This window comes from Mus caroli, chromosome 4, assembly GCF_900094665.2.
Source record: "Mus caroli chromosome 4, CAROLI_EIJ_v1.1, whole genome shotgun sequence".
Lineage (NCBI taxonomy): Eukaryota > Metazoa > Chordata > Mammalia > Rodentia > Muridae > Mus > Mus caroli.
This window is the reverse complement of record NC_034573.1, coordinates 101725976-101739690: the sequence shown is the minus strand read 5'-3', so window position 1 is coordinate 101739690 and position 13715 is coordinate 101725976. Positions and strand designations below refer to the sequence as shown.

General features: G+C 42.0%; 1 pseudogene; it reads left to right on the top strand.

Annotated features, from left to right (window-relative positions):
• Positions 1 to 13715, top strand: part of LOC110292763 — a 26488-nt pseudogene that overhangs the window by 8342 nt on the left and 4431 nt on the right.

The window sequence follows — 13715 nt, the reverse complement described above, 5'->3', positions numbered from 1 at the left end:
AAATCTGCCTGCCTCTGCCTCCTGAGTGCTGGGATTAAAGGTGTGCACCACCATGCCCAGCTCATTTCTTTTACTTTTAACATTTATGTATTTATTTTATTTATGAGAGTAAATTGTCACTGTTTCAGACACACCAGAAGAGGGCATCAGATCCCACTACAGATGGTTGTAAGCCACCATGTGGTTGCTGGGAATTGAACTCAGGATCTCTGGGAGAGCAGTCAGTGCTCTTAACCACTGACCTGGTAACTTAACCACATAACTTAAGATAACTCTCCCATCCAGAAGGAGGAAGAAATTAGCAACAGCAAAGTCCAGACAGGATATTTGTTCACACACCCTCAGGTTAGTGTGTCAGAGAGATTCTTACACACCTCTGTGACACCACTATCACCACAGCTGAGTTACAGAACTACCCTAGCTGTGCGACAGCTGAGGAATGGATAAGGACAATGGAGTATATAATACACAACGGGATTCCTTTTGACCATCAGGAAGGATGAAGTCATGTCATTTGCAGTTTATCATCTCGAGTGAAGTAAACCAGTCTCAGAAGAGAAGACGTAGGTCTTCTCTGTTCTACAACTCATAGGTTTCATGGAGATTTTATTAGATTGTGGGCAGAACTATGACCCAACAGTAGAAGCAAGTCTATCTTGGGGTGCAAAGAGGACTCACAGAGGGGTGAACAGAGAAGGTAGGGGACAATGTGAGGGGGGCTCACTCAGTGTATAACACAGACTTCAGCAAACATGTTCTTTTGTAACACACTACCACACACCATGAATACACACAATAGAAAGATAAAATGTCTTAAGCCACATTCATGTCTACTGCTCTTAATATGACCTTCTTGGAGTGTCAAGAAGAAACTCTCTCCTTGATGATGTCCCTCCAGGCAGGAAGGATTATCTTCCTTCCGGATAACTCACCATCCTTCCATTTCTGTCATAATTCTTACCACATGTTAGCTATCTAGTAATATATCTTGAATGCCTGAAGGCATAGTGAATCGTAAAATAAACAAATCTTCACAGAAGGTTCTCAGTGGTACAGTAAATACTGTGTGTGCATAAGGCCCCGAGTTCACTCCCCAGCACCATGAAAACTGACCTGTTTCTCATTAACATAGAGTGATTACGTGAAATGTTTTATTGTGACGTGCACTTAACATACTTTGACTGTACCTCGTTACCCTCACTTACCCCCCCACTTTCTGCTGGTTCTCCCTTCCTCTTTCCAAATAGTCCCTGCCATAGTTAGCATCAGTTGTCACCTTGACATACCTAAGAAGAGGAAACTCAACTGAGGGATTGCCTCCATCAGACTGGCTGTGGACATGTCTGGGGGAACTGCTAGTTGATGTGAGAAGACCCTGCCCATGTCCACAGTCCATGGTCACATTGACTCTGAGAAAGGTAACTGAGCAAGCCAGAGGAAGCAAGACAATGGACTGCGTTCCGCTACAGTCTTGGCTTCAGTACCTACCTGAGCTTCCCTCAGTGATGGGCTCTAATCAGTAAACCAAATAACCCTTTTCTTTTCCAAGTTTGTTTCAATCAGTGTTTCGGCACAGCAGCGAAAAGCAATCTTGAGCATCTCCTTTCTACGTTTGTGTTTGGTTTTACGTAGACGTTAGGTCTGGGTCTTCCTTCCATGCTCCCAGAAATTAGACTCAGGAGTCAAGATATATTTACAAATCTTGGCCATAGAGTTAGGCTCGTCTCTGACTTGAATCATAACTTAAGATAACCCATTTATTTTAATCTACATTCTGCCACATGGCTGATTACCTGTTCCCAGGTACCATTCGTCTGTCTCCTCACATCTTCACAGGAAATCTCCCATCTGGGTCTATCCCAAAATTCTTTCTGCCTCCTGGATGTCTCACCTTCTATTCTACCCTTTCCTATAGGCCATAGGCTTTCTAATTGACAGATGATGCATCCATACAATACACAAGATATTCTCTCTACAGTATTATGCGTGAGAGACAAGGAGGTATGGTGTTTATTTTTCTGAGTCTGGCTTATTTCATCTAACAGGATGATCTCCAGCTCTGGTTCCACTCATTTTCCTGCACATGATATGATTTTGCCCTTTATGGATGACTAGTAATCCACTGAGTATATGTACCATATATTTTATGCATCTGCTCATCCATTGATGGCCGCCTAAACAGTTTCCATAACTTGGCTAATGTCAATACTGCCCTGATAAACATAGGTGTGCAAGTAACATTATTGAATGCTAATTTTAATCACCTTAGGCATGTAGCTAGATCATATAGTAGCTTAATTACGGTGGTTTTTTTGTTTGTTTGTTTGTTTGATTTTTGTTTTTTGAGGAAAGGTTCTGTAGTAGTTAGGGTTTTACTGTTGTGAACAGACACCATGACCAAGGCAAGTCTTATAAAAAACAACATTTAATTGGGGCTAGCTTACAGGTTCAGAGGTCCAGTCCATTATCATCAAGGTGGGAGCATGGCAGTAACCAGGCAGGCATGGTGCAAGCAGAGATGAGAGTTCTATGTCTTCATCCAAAGGCTGCTAGTGGAAGACTGACTTCCAGGCAACTAGGGTGAGGGTCTTAAGCCCACACCCACAGTGACACACCTACTCCAACCAGGTCACACCTATTCCAAGAAGGCCACACCTACGAATGGTGCCACTCCCTGGTCCAAAAATATACAAACCATGACATTCCACTCCTTGGCCCCCATAGACTTGTTCAAACACATGAGTCTATGGGGGGGGGCATACTTAAATATAGCATAGTGCAAAATGCATTTAGTCCAACTTTCAAAGTCCTCATAGTCTATAGCAGTCTCAACAATGTTAGAAGTCCAAAATTCAAGGTCTCTTCTGAGATTCATGCAATCACTTAACTGTAATCCTCAAAGAAACACAGGAAACCAGCTGGGCAAATTCCAAACTCTGCATCTCCATGACTGATGTTAAAGTCGTCTTCAGATCTCCACTCCTTTCTCATCTTTGTTGACTGCAACAAACTGCTTTCTCCTGGGCTGGTTCCACTTGCTGTTAGCAGCTTTCCTCACCATGTATCCCATGGCTCTGGCATCTTTAACATCTTTGAGTCTCCAAGGCAATTTCAATTTTATAGTTCTTGTTTCAGTATCTGGGCTTCCACTTGATCTTTTGGACTCCTCCTAAGGGCTGGCATCACTTCTCCAGTTCTGCTCTCTGTAGCACTCTAAGTTTAGGTTCATCCACTCCACTACGGCTGCTGTTCTTGGTGATCACCCCATGGTACTGACATCTCCAATACACTGGGGTGTTCCACTCCAACTAGACTTCACCAATAGCCTCTCATAGGCTCTCTTCATGGTGCCAAGCCTCAAATCCTTTGCATGACTCCTTCTGTCCTGGGCCATCAACTACAACTGAGGCTACACCTTCTCCAATGGCCTTCTATGATCTCTCACAGTGCCAAGCCCTCTGCTGTTCTTCATGACCCCTTCATGCCTTCAAAACAAGTACCACCTGGGTGACTCTTACACATTACCAAGTCCAGCTGCAGCATGAGGTACCGCTTCTTTGTGCTCCTAGAAAACAATTCCCAGAATATTTCACTTCAGTAATGCTAGTCTCTTCTTAATCATTGCTAATTTCTTAGCTCCAGCTGACCAGCATCAATTGTACCAGTAGTTCCTTCCATTCTTGACTCTAGAGCCAGAGCCACATGGCTGAAGCTGTCGAGTTCTGCTCCTTGCAGGAACTAGAACATGATCCCCTTGTACTATCACATTATCACTGGCTTTCTGTTTTCCAAATCCTTCACTGCCTAAGCTTGGCTATCCTGGGTCTTGCTCTGTAGATTGACCTTGAACACAGAGATCAGCATGCTTGTCTCCTGGGATTAAAGGTGTGTACCACCATGCCTGGATCTAAATTTAGCTGGGTAGGATCTTGCCCCAAGGTCCCAATCCCTTAATCTGCTATCTCCTAAAATACAGGATTTTGTTCCATTTCACTTCCTGGTACCCCTTTAATACTCAAACCATATATTTTATATTTTCCTTTCTAAGCTTGCTATGCTTGTTCAAACTTCTCTTCAAAAGACTTAACCAGAGAGCAAAGTCTCTGCTGGGCTTTTTGAAACTTCCTTTGTTAATGCTTCTTCACCTTAGCCTCAGGCAGACTTTTCAGACAAGGGCAAAAAGTAGCCACATTCTTCACCAAAATAACACAAAAACAGTCTTTATGCCACATTCTGAAATTCTTCTCCTTTGAAATCTCTTGGGCCAGGTCAACACAGTTCAAATTACTCCCAGCAACAAAGTCTTCCATAGTCTTACTAGGATGACCCATTAAGCCCCATTTAAAGCATTCCACTGAGTTCCAAATCCAAAGTCCAAAAATCCACATTCTTTCAAATAAAAGCATGGTCAGGCCTATCACAGCAATACCCCTCTCCTGGTACCAACTTCTGTATTAGTTAGGGTTTTACTGCTGTGAACAGACACCATGACCAAGGCAAGTCTTATAAAAACAACATTTAATTGGGGCTGGCTTACAGGTTCAGAGGTTCAATCCATTGTCATCAAGGTGGGAGCATGGCGGTATCCAGGCAGGCATGATGCAGGCAGAGATGAGCTGAGAGTTCTACGTCTTCATCCAAAGGCTGCTAGTGGAAGACTGACTTCCAGGCAACTAGGGTGAAGGCCTTAAACCCACATCCACAGTGACACACCTACTCCAACCAGGTCACACCTATTCCAAGAAGGCCACACCTACGAATGGTGCCACTCCCTGGTCCAAGAATATACAAACCATGATAGGTTCCAATTTCTTTACTGACTGTGCTAGTCAGCATTCTTACTAGTAGCATATAAATATTCTTTCTAATTTTCTTTCTTTCATTTTATTAGCTGATCACAGTGGTGCACACATTTAATCCCAGTACTCAGGAGGTAGAGGCAGGCAGATCTCTGTGAATTTAAGGCCAGCCTGGTCTACATACCAAGTTCAAAGTCAGCCAGAGCTACATGTGTGTTTCCTCTCTATCCTTACAGACATTTGTTGAGTTTTGTTTTATTGATGACAGCTATTCTGACTGGAGTAGGACAGAATTCCATTGTATGTAGATTTGTATTTCTCTGATGGCTAAAAACAATGAACATTTTCTTCCTGTCTTTGTGGTAATTTGTATTTCTCTTGAGAACTACGTGTTTGGCTAATTTATCAATTGGACTCTCCATTTTTCTGTGTTTAGCTATTTGAGTTTTTAACAATACATTCTGAATACTAATCTGTCAATACGGCTGGCAATAATTTCTCTCCTCATACTGTAGTACATCTTATTGTTCCGATTATTTCCTTTATGGCTCAGAAGCTTTTAATGTTATTATTTTGTTGTTAGTTTTCTAAGGCAGGGTTTGTCTATATAGCCCAGACTGACCTTAAGCTTGCAAGACTTCTATTTTAGCCTCAGAGAATGCTGGGATTGCAGGAGTGTTGCCACAGCTGGCTCTTAGATCTTTTTTCATACAATCACAGTTGTCTCCTCCTAGCTCCCCACTCCTTCTTCCCTTCCCTCCCTCTTCTTTCCCCCCACCCCCCTCTCTGAGCTAGGATTCAAACCCAAGGTTTGTGCATGCTAGCAGGTGCTCTGCCATTAAGCCATAATGACCTCAGCCCCCATTTGTTAGGTTCCTGATCTTGTTTCACTGTCTATTGAGAGTCTAATCACAGAGCCACTGCCTATGTCTTGAAGTATTCCCCTATGTTTTCCTGTGTCTGAGATCAGAGTCTTACATTACAGTTGTTGATCCATTTCAAATTGACTTTTATACAAACAGATATGGATCTAATTTCAGGGTTCTGCGTGTCAGTATCCAGTTTTCCCTGTATCATTTATAATGTAGTCTCCCCCTCCCCAGCTTTATTTTGTAACCAACAATGTAATGCTTCATTAGAAAATATTGTGTGAAAGTTTGATGGGAAGCAGAGATTTAGTAATCTCAAAATATCATTCCTAAAGTTACTTATTAATTGGGAAGAGAAGATAAATATATCACTAAAATGGAACAATCTCGCCTAGGCATGACAGAGCATGCTAGTAATGCCAGCACTCGGAAGGCTGCTGCAGGAGGATTACAAGTTCGAGATCATTCTGTATAGCAAATATAAGGCTTTTATTAGCTACCTGAAACTTTATCTCAAAAAAAACAAAACAAAACAAAACAAAACACCAAATCTGCATGCCTTTAAAGTTAGCATTTGGGAGGCAATCAAATCTCTGACCTCCAGGCCAGCCTGGTCTACAAAGCAAGTTCCAGAACAACCAGGGCCACCCAGATAAATCCTGTCTCAAAAAACCAAACCAAACCAAATCAAACCATAGAGATAGACAGGCAGGGTGGTGCACACCTTTAATACCAGCTCTTAGGAGGCAGAGTCAGGTAGATCTCTGTGAGTCCAAGGCTACCCTAGTCTGTTAGAGTCTCAGACCAGCCTACATAATGGGACCATTATAAAGCAAACAAGCAAACCAAACCAACAATGGTGAGATCTTTTCACCCGACTACAAAGCACCATGGTGGAGCCGTTTTGTGAATGGACAGTGGCTTTATTTTCATCTCTTAGGCAGAGTCTCACTGTGTCACCCAGGCTGACCTGGAACTCTTGGGCTCACGCCATCTTCCTGCTTTAGTTCCTGAACTGCTGGGACTACTGGCATGTGCTTCTTGATGTGATACAGTGGGAAGTACACAATATCACTTGTGAAATATTCTTACCAAGAATGTATAATGTCATCTTGAGAAGGCCATCAAATAAACACAGATGGTGAGACATTCTATGAAGCGATTAGCCAAATTCTTTTTTTTTTTTAAATCAGTGTTGTCAAAGAAAAAGCCCAGAACTGTTATAGATTAAAGAGAATCTGGAGGAGCAGAGGAGGATATAGCTCCTGCCAAGCATGAACAAGGTCCGAGTTTCATCCCCAGCTATGGGGGTGGGGGGAGAGGGTTGGAGATAAAGATTTCATCACTACAGATAGTTAAAGGAAAATATAGACTAGGGTAGCAAATTCTGTCTAATGAAAAGGGCAAGTTTCTTTTTGAAAGAAACAAATTATCAAAGCTGAATCAAGAGGAAGGAGAGAGAGAGAGAGAGAGAGAGAGAGAGAGAGAGAGAGAGAGAGATTGAATTATTAGTTTAAAATGCTCCAGTAAAGAAAACTTCAGCTACACATGACTTCATTAACGGATTAACGGGGTACGGTGTCATAGTAGGCTTTAGTCATCAACTTGACACTGCCAAGAGAAAACCACAGTTGAAGAATTGGCCGCATCTCATTGGGCTCTGGGCATGGCTGTTCATGGGGTTCTCAATTGGGAATTGACATAGGAGTGGCTAGCCCACCGTGGACAGTGTCGTGCCTGGTCAGGTGGGCCTGGGCTATAGAGGAAAGGTAGATGAGTAAGCCAGGAAGCACTTTTCCTCTGTGGTGTGGTGCCCATTTTAAGCTCCTGCTGTGGCTTCCCGAGATGACGGCCTATAATCTGTAAAATGAAATAAACTCTCTCCTCCCAAAGTTGCTTTGGGTCTTGGTGTTTATCGCCGCAAACAGAAAGCGCACTAGGACACACGGTTTGAATGTGAAGTGTCCAGCACAATCTTTAACTTGGTCCCAGGGAGTGGTACTGTTTTGGGAAAGCTGTAGACCATTCAGGAGGTGGAGCTGGGCTGAAGGAAGTAGGTTACTCGAGGCAGGCCTTGGATGTTACAGCCTGGCCCATTTCCTGGCCCTATCGCTGCTTCATAGTCTTTGAGTTGTAGGTACAGTGTTCCAGTTGCACACTTGCCCTGCCGGGAAGCCACCTGCCCGCCACCTTGTCTTCTCTGCTTCTCTGTGGTGGGCTGTATCCCCCTAAATGGTGACCAAAGAAACAATACTTCCGCCTTTAATTTTCCACTGCCGCTTCCCCTCAAGAGGGCTGCACACTCACCATTTCTGTTCAATTTGTTGCAACCTCCACCCTAGCCAGCTGGCTCCAGGACAACACTGTAAACACGCACCTAACCTTTGACCCAGCAACTCTTCTACTAGAAATCTACCCCCAAGGAATTCTAGGTTCTTCTGAAACTCATTTGTACAGCTCATTATTTGACGACTCTTCTTGTGCATCTAATAGGCATCTAGAATTGATGTCCCAACCCGAACTCTCAATTTTTATTCCATAAAAGCTGTTTCATCTGCTGCATTTCTTGTCTTAGTTAATAGCCTGCCATCACCCACATTGTTTAAGACTGTCAACCTTCTTACTAGGTGTGTGTGTGTGTGATACCATATAATAGCAAATACTGCTGATTGTGTCATCAGAACAGGTTGTATTTTATGAATACATGTATTACATGTACATAAATTATGAATCAGATGACTTCTTACCTCCATTCTTGACCCTCACTAGTTCTAATTAAGGGTGGCTGAGAGGAGTCATGCTCTACTTCAGTACTGTGTAGATTCAACCCAAAGCGCCTGTATCAATACATGCCAGATGGAACCAGCAGACGTGGTCTATGGTGTGACACCGTTGTCATTTGATTACTTAGATTCCCTTACAAATACAAACTACTTCTATATATACGTAGAAACGGGCAGGAAAGGGGAAGTAGGCTCAGTGCACAGGGTACCCTAAAACATACTCATGTCAGGCATACTTCCCAAATTTAACACCTATGCAATCTATAAACATATTTTCTCATAGACATTTTTTAGTTATTAGAGCTAGTTTATTTAACTTATGTTTTGCAATTTCTCTGAAAATGTATTTTTTACCACTTTTTATACCAATGCCAGTTTTCTTTTTAAATTGGATATTTTATTTGTTTACATTTCAAATGTTATCCCTTTTCCCGGTTCCCCCTCTGCAAACCCCCTATGCCATCCCCCCTTACCCTGCTTCTATGAGAGTGCTCCCCACCCACCTCACCGCCCTAGCATTTCTCTACACTGGGGCATCAAACCTTCACAGGACCAATGGCCTTCTCTCCTATTGATGCTAGATAAGGCCCCTTCAGCTCCTACAGTCCTTCCCCTAACTCCTCCACTGGGGTCCCTGTGTTCAGGGTTGGCTGCGAGCATCTGCATCTGTATTTGTCAGGCACTGGCAGAGCCTCTCAGGAGACAGCTGTATCAGGCTCCTGTCAGCAAGCATTTCTTGCAATGCCAGTTTTCAGACATAGTCCATTGACTAAACTGCCAGCCTTGCTGAATATATAGTGTAATAACTTCTCCAGACTTTCTCTAAAGATAGTTTTTATAAAAAGTTAGATTCTGATGTATTTTCACGTGGAATAGAACAATGAAATGGTATGTGCAAATTTACAAAATGTTCTTCTAAATAATTAATTTTTCTAAGATTTTTTAAAGATCCACTATTAATATATTTAAAACACAGAAGACCTGCTTTACACCTTTGTTCAAATATAGTTTTACATTTCTGTTTAACTTGTTGCTGATTTCTCTGGTTTCATCATTAGACCCCCCAAGAGAATAGTTTTCTTCATCTGAAGTGCATAAATATAGGGCAGAGTTCAATAGTAGGACACAGTTCTATGCAGCCCTCATAGTCTAGTAAAATTACCCCAACTTAATGTAGATGCAACTGGAGATCGTTATGTTAATTGAAATAACCTGACACATAAAACAAGCGATACATGATCTCGCTAGCCTCTGGGATCTGGAGATTGACCTGAGAGACAACTAGAACGGTGGTCTCCTGAGGTGAGGAAGAGGAGGGAAGAGAGCGAGTGGGGAGCAACTGATCAATGAGAGACAACTAGAACGGTGGTCTCCTGAGGTGAGGAAGAGGAGGAAGAGAGCGAGTGGGGAGCAACTGATCAATGAGTTCTACCTTTGTCTTAGCAAGGAGCAAGAGCGTCTGTGTGCGGTGTAGCAGGGTGACTGCAGCTAACACTAATGAGCTATTCTACAAAGGCAGAGGAAAAGATCTTGAATGTTTTCACCATAAGGCAATGTTTGAGGAGACAGAAATCTATATATTTAAATAAACACCACACAATATCCCATTAACATGTATAATTTTGTGCTTTTAGATAGCAGTTAAAAACAAATGTAATCTTAAAATTAACCTGACTGCTTAACTATAACAACTACTTTGTATGCAAAATTTCAGAAGATGTATACCTCTTTAAAACAGAAAGGGTCTTTATACTTAAACATGAATTAGTACTGATGTTCAAGAAGGTATGTCTGTCGAATGTCATTATACCTACAGTACATATGTATGTCTGCTTCCAACTCTATTGGATGTCAACATACGCGATAAGGCTGATGTTGCAGCCAAGTGGGGTGACATGTTTTGTTGTTGTTACTATTGTTGTTTTTTGTTTTTGCTTACATTGAATGACATAAACCACATCTGTGGTTTATGCTGTCTTCTCACAGCCTAATTACTTAAATGTAATTAATTTTAGCCCATCCTAGATGTCAGGACTATAGGATGTTAATGGCTTCTGACTGTGTTCTTTATTTTTTGGTGCCGGATACTGAACCCAAGGTCTCACTCATGCTAAGCACATTCTACTCCTCGGTTTCAGACCCATTTGGATCTTAAAATCTTTATCTTCCGGTTTCTCCCACATCTCTGTGGCAATCCCTCTTGGTTAAGTCCTTCTGGTTGCATCAACAGCTTTGTGCAAGTGCTTTAGTTAATTTAAACTACTTCAATGTGTGGTCTCAATGAAGGTGATGCCCGAGCCATTCAAGCTTACTCCACTATCGATGGACAGTGTAAGTGCTCCAGAGTGCCTGCTGCCTATCTGTGAGAGCAGTGTTCTTTCTCCCTTTACTCTCCATCTGACCACTTTTTTGATGAAAAAAAAAAAAAAAGTTATCTCCTCCCCTAGCACAATGTAAGCGATAAGAAGGCAGTGGTTGAGTTTACTTTTTCGATGTTATAGTCCAGTGTCTGACAAACACCCAATAAATAAACATCTACTTACTCAACAAGTGTTAACTTGTTGCCTGCCACATTGTAGACTCTGATTCAGCTTCTGAAAACAGAAAGAATGAACCTAGTCTCCTCTTACCAGGTAAGTAAAAGCGATGCATTTCAAACATAGACACATATCACACTAGTAGCTTTTTCAAGGATAGGAATGAACATGCCAGAAAGGAATCCCAAAAGTTGAACTGAGTTTTGTTGAGGCTTTCTCAATCACCTTAGTAAGCAAGCACAAACTTAAAAGAGGAGCTTGATATATATTCAGTGTTTCCTAAGTTTTTTCTTTTCTTTCTTTTTCTTCTTTCTTTTATTTATTTTTCCTTTTATTTTGTTTTTTTGTTTGTTTGTTTGGTTTTTTTTTTTGTTTTTTTTTTTGAGACAGGGTTTCTTTTTATAGCCCTGGCTGTCCTGGAATGCCCTCTGTAGACCAGGCTGGACTCCAACTCATAGAGATCCAGCTGCCTCTGCCTCCCGAGTGCTGGAATTAAAGGTGTGCACCACCACCACCTGGCCTTTCTTAATTTTTTTAAGTGCCAGCTCCCCAGTCCCTCCCTTTCCAAGAAGAAAGAGGCCGTAGCATTTTATGAAGCTAGCATGGTTGACGATTCAGTTTTTCAAATGTTTAAGGAACGTTTTTATTAGAGGAACAGCTTACCTTCTAAAGCACTTCCATTTATGAATTAATTTTAAAATACACAACAACGGAATAGGAAGATAGCTCTGTGGTTAAAGTGCTTGCCAGATGTGATGATTTGAATGGAAGACATGCCCCATGGGTTCCTGCATTTGAGCACTTGGTCCCCAGCTGGTGGCATTCTTTGGAGATGTTATGGAACTTTTTGGAGTGAAGCTTTGCCGGAGCAAGTAGTCACGGGAGGCTTGCTTTGAGGATTTATGGAGTGACCTGACTTCTGCTCTCTCTGCTTCCTTCCTATGTAGGGATGCAAAGGTCACCAGCCAGCTTCCGGCTCCTGCCAGCTTCCGGCTCTTGCTAGCATGCCATGTCTTCCCTGTTGGTATGGATGCTCCAGCAGGAACTATAAACCAAAATAAGTTTTCCTTTGGTAAGCTGTTCTGATCATGGTATTTTATCACAGTAACAGAAAAGTAACTAACATACCAAAAAAGTGCAAGGACCAGAGTTCAGATCTCCAGCATGCCCAGGAATGCTGGGCAGGTTTATACTGCCTTAAGTCCAGCAGGAGGAAGGTGGAGACAGGGAACTCCCAGAGCAAGATGGCTATATGGGCTAGCTCTAGGTTCAACCGAGAGATCCTGTCTCAGTGAATAAAGCAGGGAGCAACTGAGGAGTTGCACACATAAAACACACACACTCACAATACATATTACACCTCCCCTACACACACACACACACACACACACACACCCCACACACACACACACACGAGAAAAAATATACAAACATTTGAATGGGCATGCTGATGTACAGCTATAATCCTTGTACTTGGGAAGTGAAGAAAAGATAATTATGAGTTTAGGGCCAGCCTGGTCTACAGAGTGAGTTCCAGGACAGCCAGGGCTACACAGAGAAACCCTGTCTCGAAAAACAAAAACAAAAACAAAAACAAACAAACAAACAAACAAACACATGAGACTCAATCGTCTTTATATGAGAAAGTATAGAACTTTTAGCAAAAATGCAAAAGAAGTTTAAATAGCTTTTTAGTAGACTAGTGATATATATAAATAATGATAGACCTTCAGAAAATAATTTGCTCCTTAACAGGGTATGCGTGACATCAAAACACTGTAATCTCAAACTCCCCCAAACTTTAGTTCAGGGCCATTTCAAGAAGATGATTTATTGTGAACAGGTATCTTTCAGTCTTGTGCTTTGGATGCTCATTGTCTCCCCAAAGTAAAACTATTTCCATCTCCCCTTTTCTCCATTTGTCACTTTTATTCAGCAGGTTTTTTGTTTGTTTGTTTGTTTGTTTGTTTTCATTGAAAAGAAAATGGTCCAGGTGTGGTACATACCTTTAATCTCAGCACTTGGGAAGCAGAGGCAGGCAGATCTCTGTAAGTTTGAGGCCAGCCTACTCTACATATCAAGTAGGGAGACTCTGTCTCAAAAAAAAAAAAAGTGGATATGGATGTTTTGCCTGGATATGTGCCTGTGCCCCATGTGCATGCAGTGCTTGTGGAGGCCAGAAGAGGGCATCACATCCTCTGGAACAGTTCAAGCTAGTTGAAAGCCGAGATGGTACAAGAAGTCTTTTTCTAGCTCCTCCATTGGGGGCCCTGTGTTCCATCGTATAGATAACTATGAGCATCCACTTCTGTATTTCCCAGGCACTGGCATAGCTTCACACGAGAACGCTATATCAGGGTCCTTTCAGCAAAATCTTGCTGGGTTTGGTGGCTGATTATGGGATGGATCCCTGGGTGGGGTAGTCCCTGGATGGGCCATCCTTTCATCTTAGCTCCAAACTTTGTCTCTGTAACTCCTTCCATGGGTATTTTGTTCCCTATTTTAAGGAGGAATGAAGTATCCACACTTTGGACTTCTTTCTTCTTGATTTTCTTGTGTTTTGCAAATTGTATCTTGGGTATTCTAAGTTTCTGGGCTAATATCCACTTATCAGTGAGTGCATATCTAATGACTTCTTTTGTGATTGGGTTACCTCACTAAGGATGATATCCTCCAGATACATCCATTTGCCCAAGAATTTCATAATTTCATTGTTTTTAATAGCTG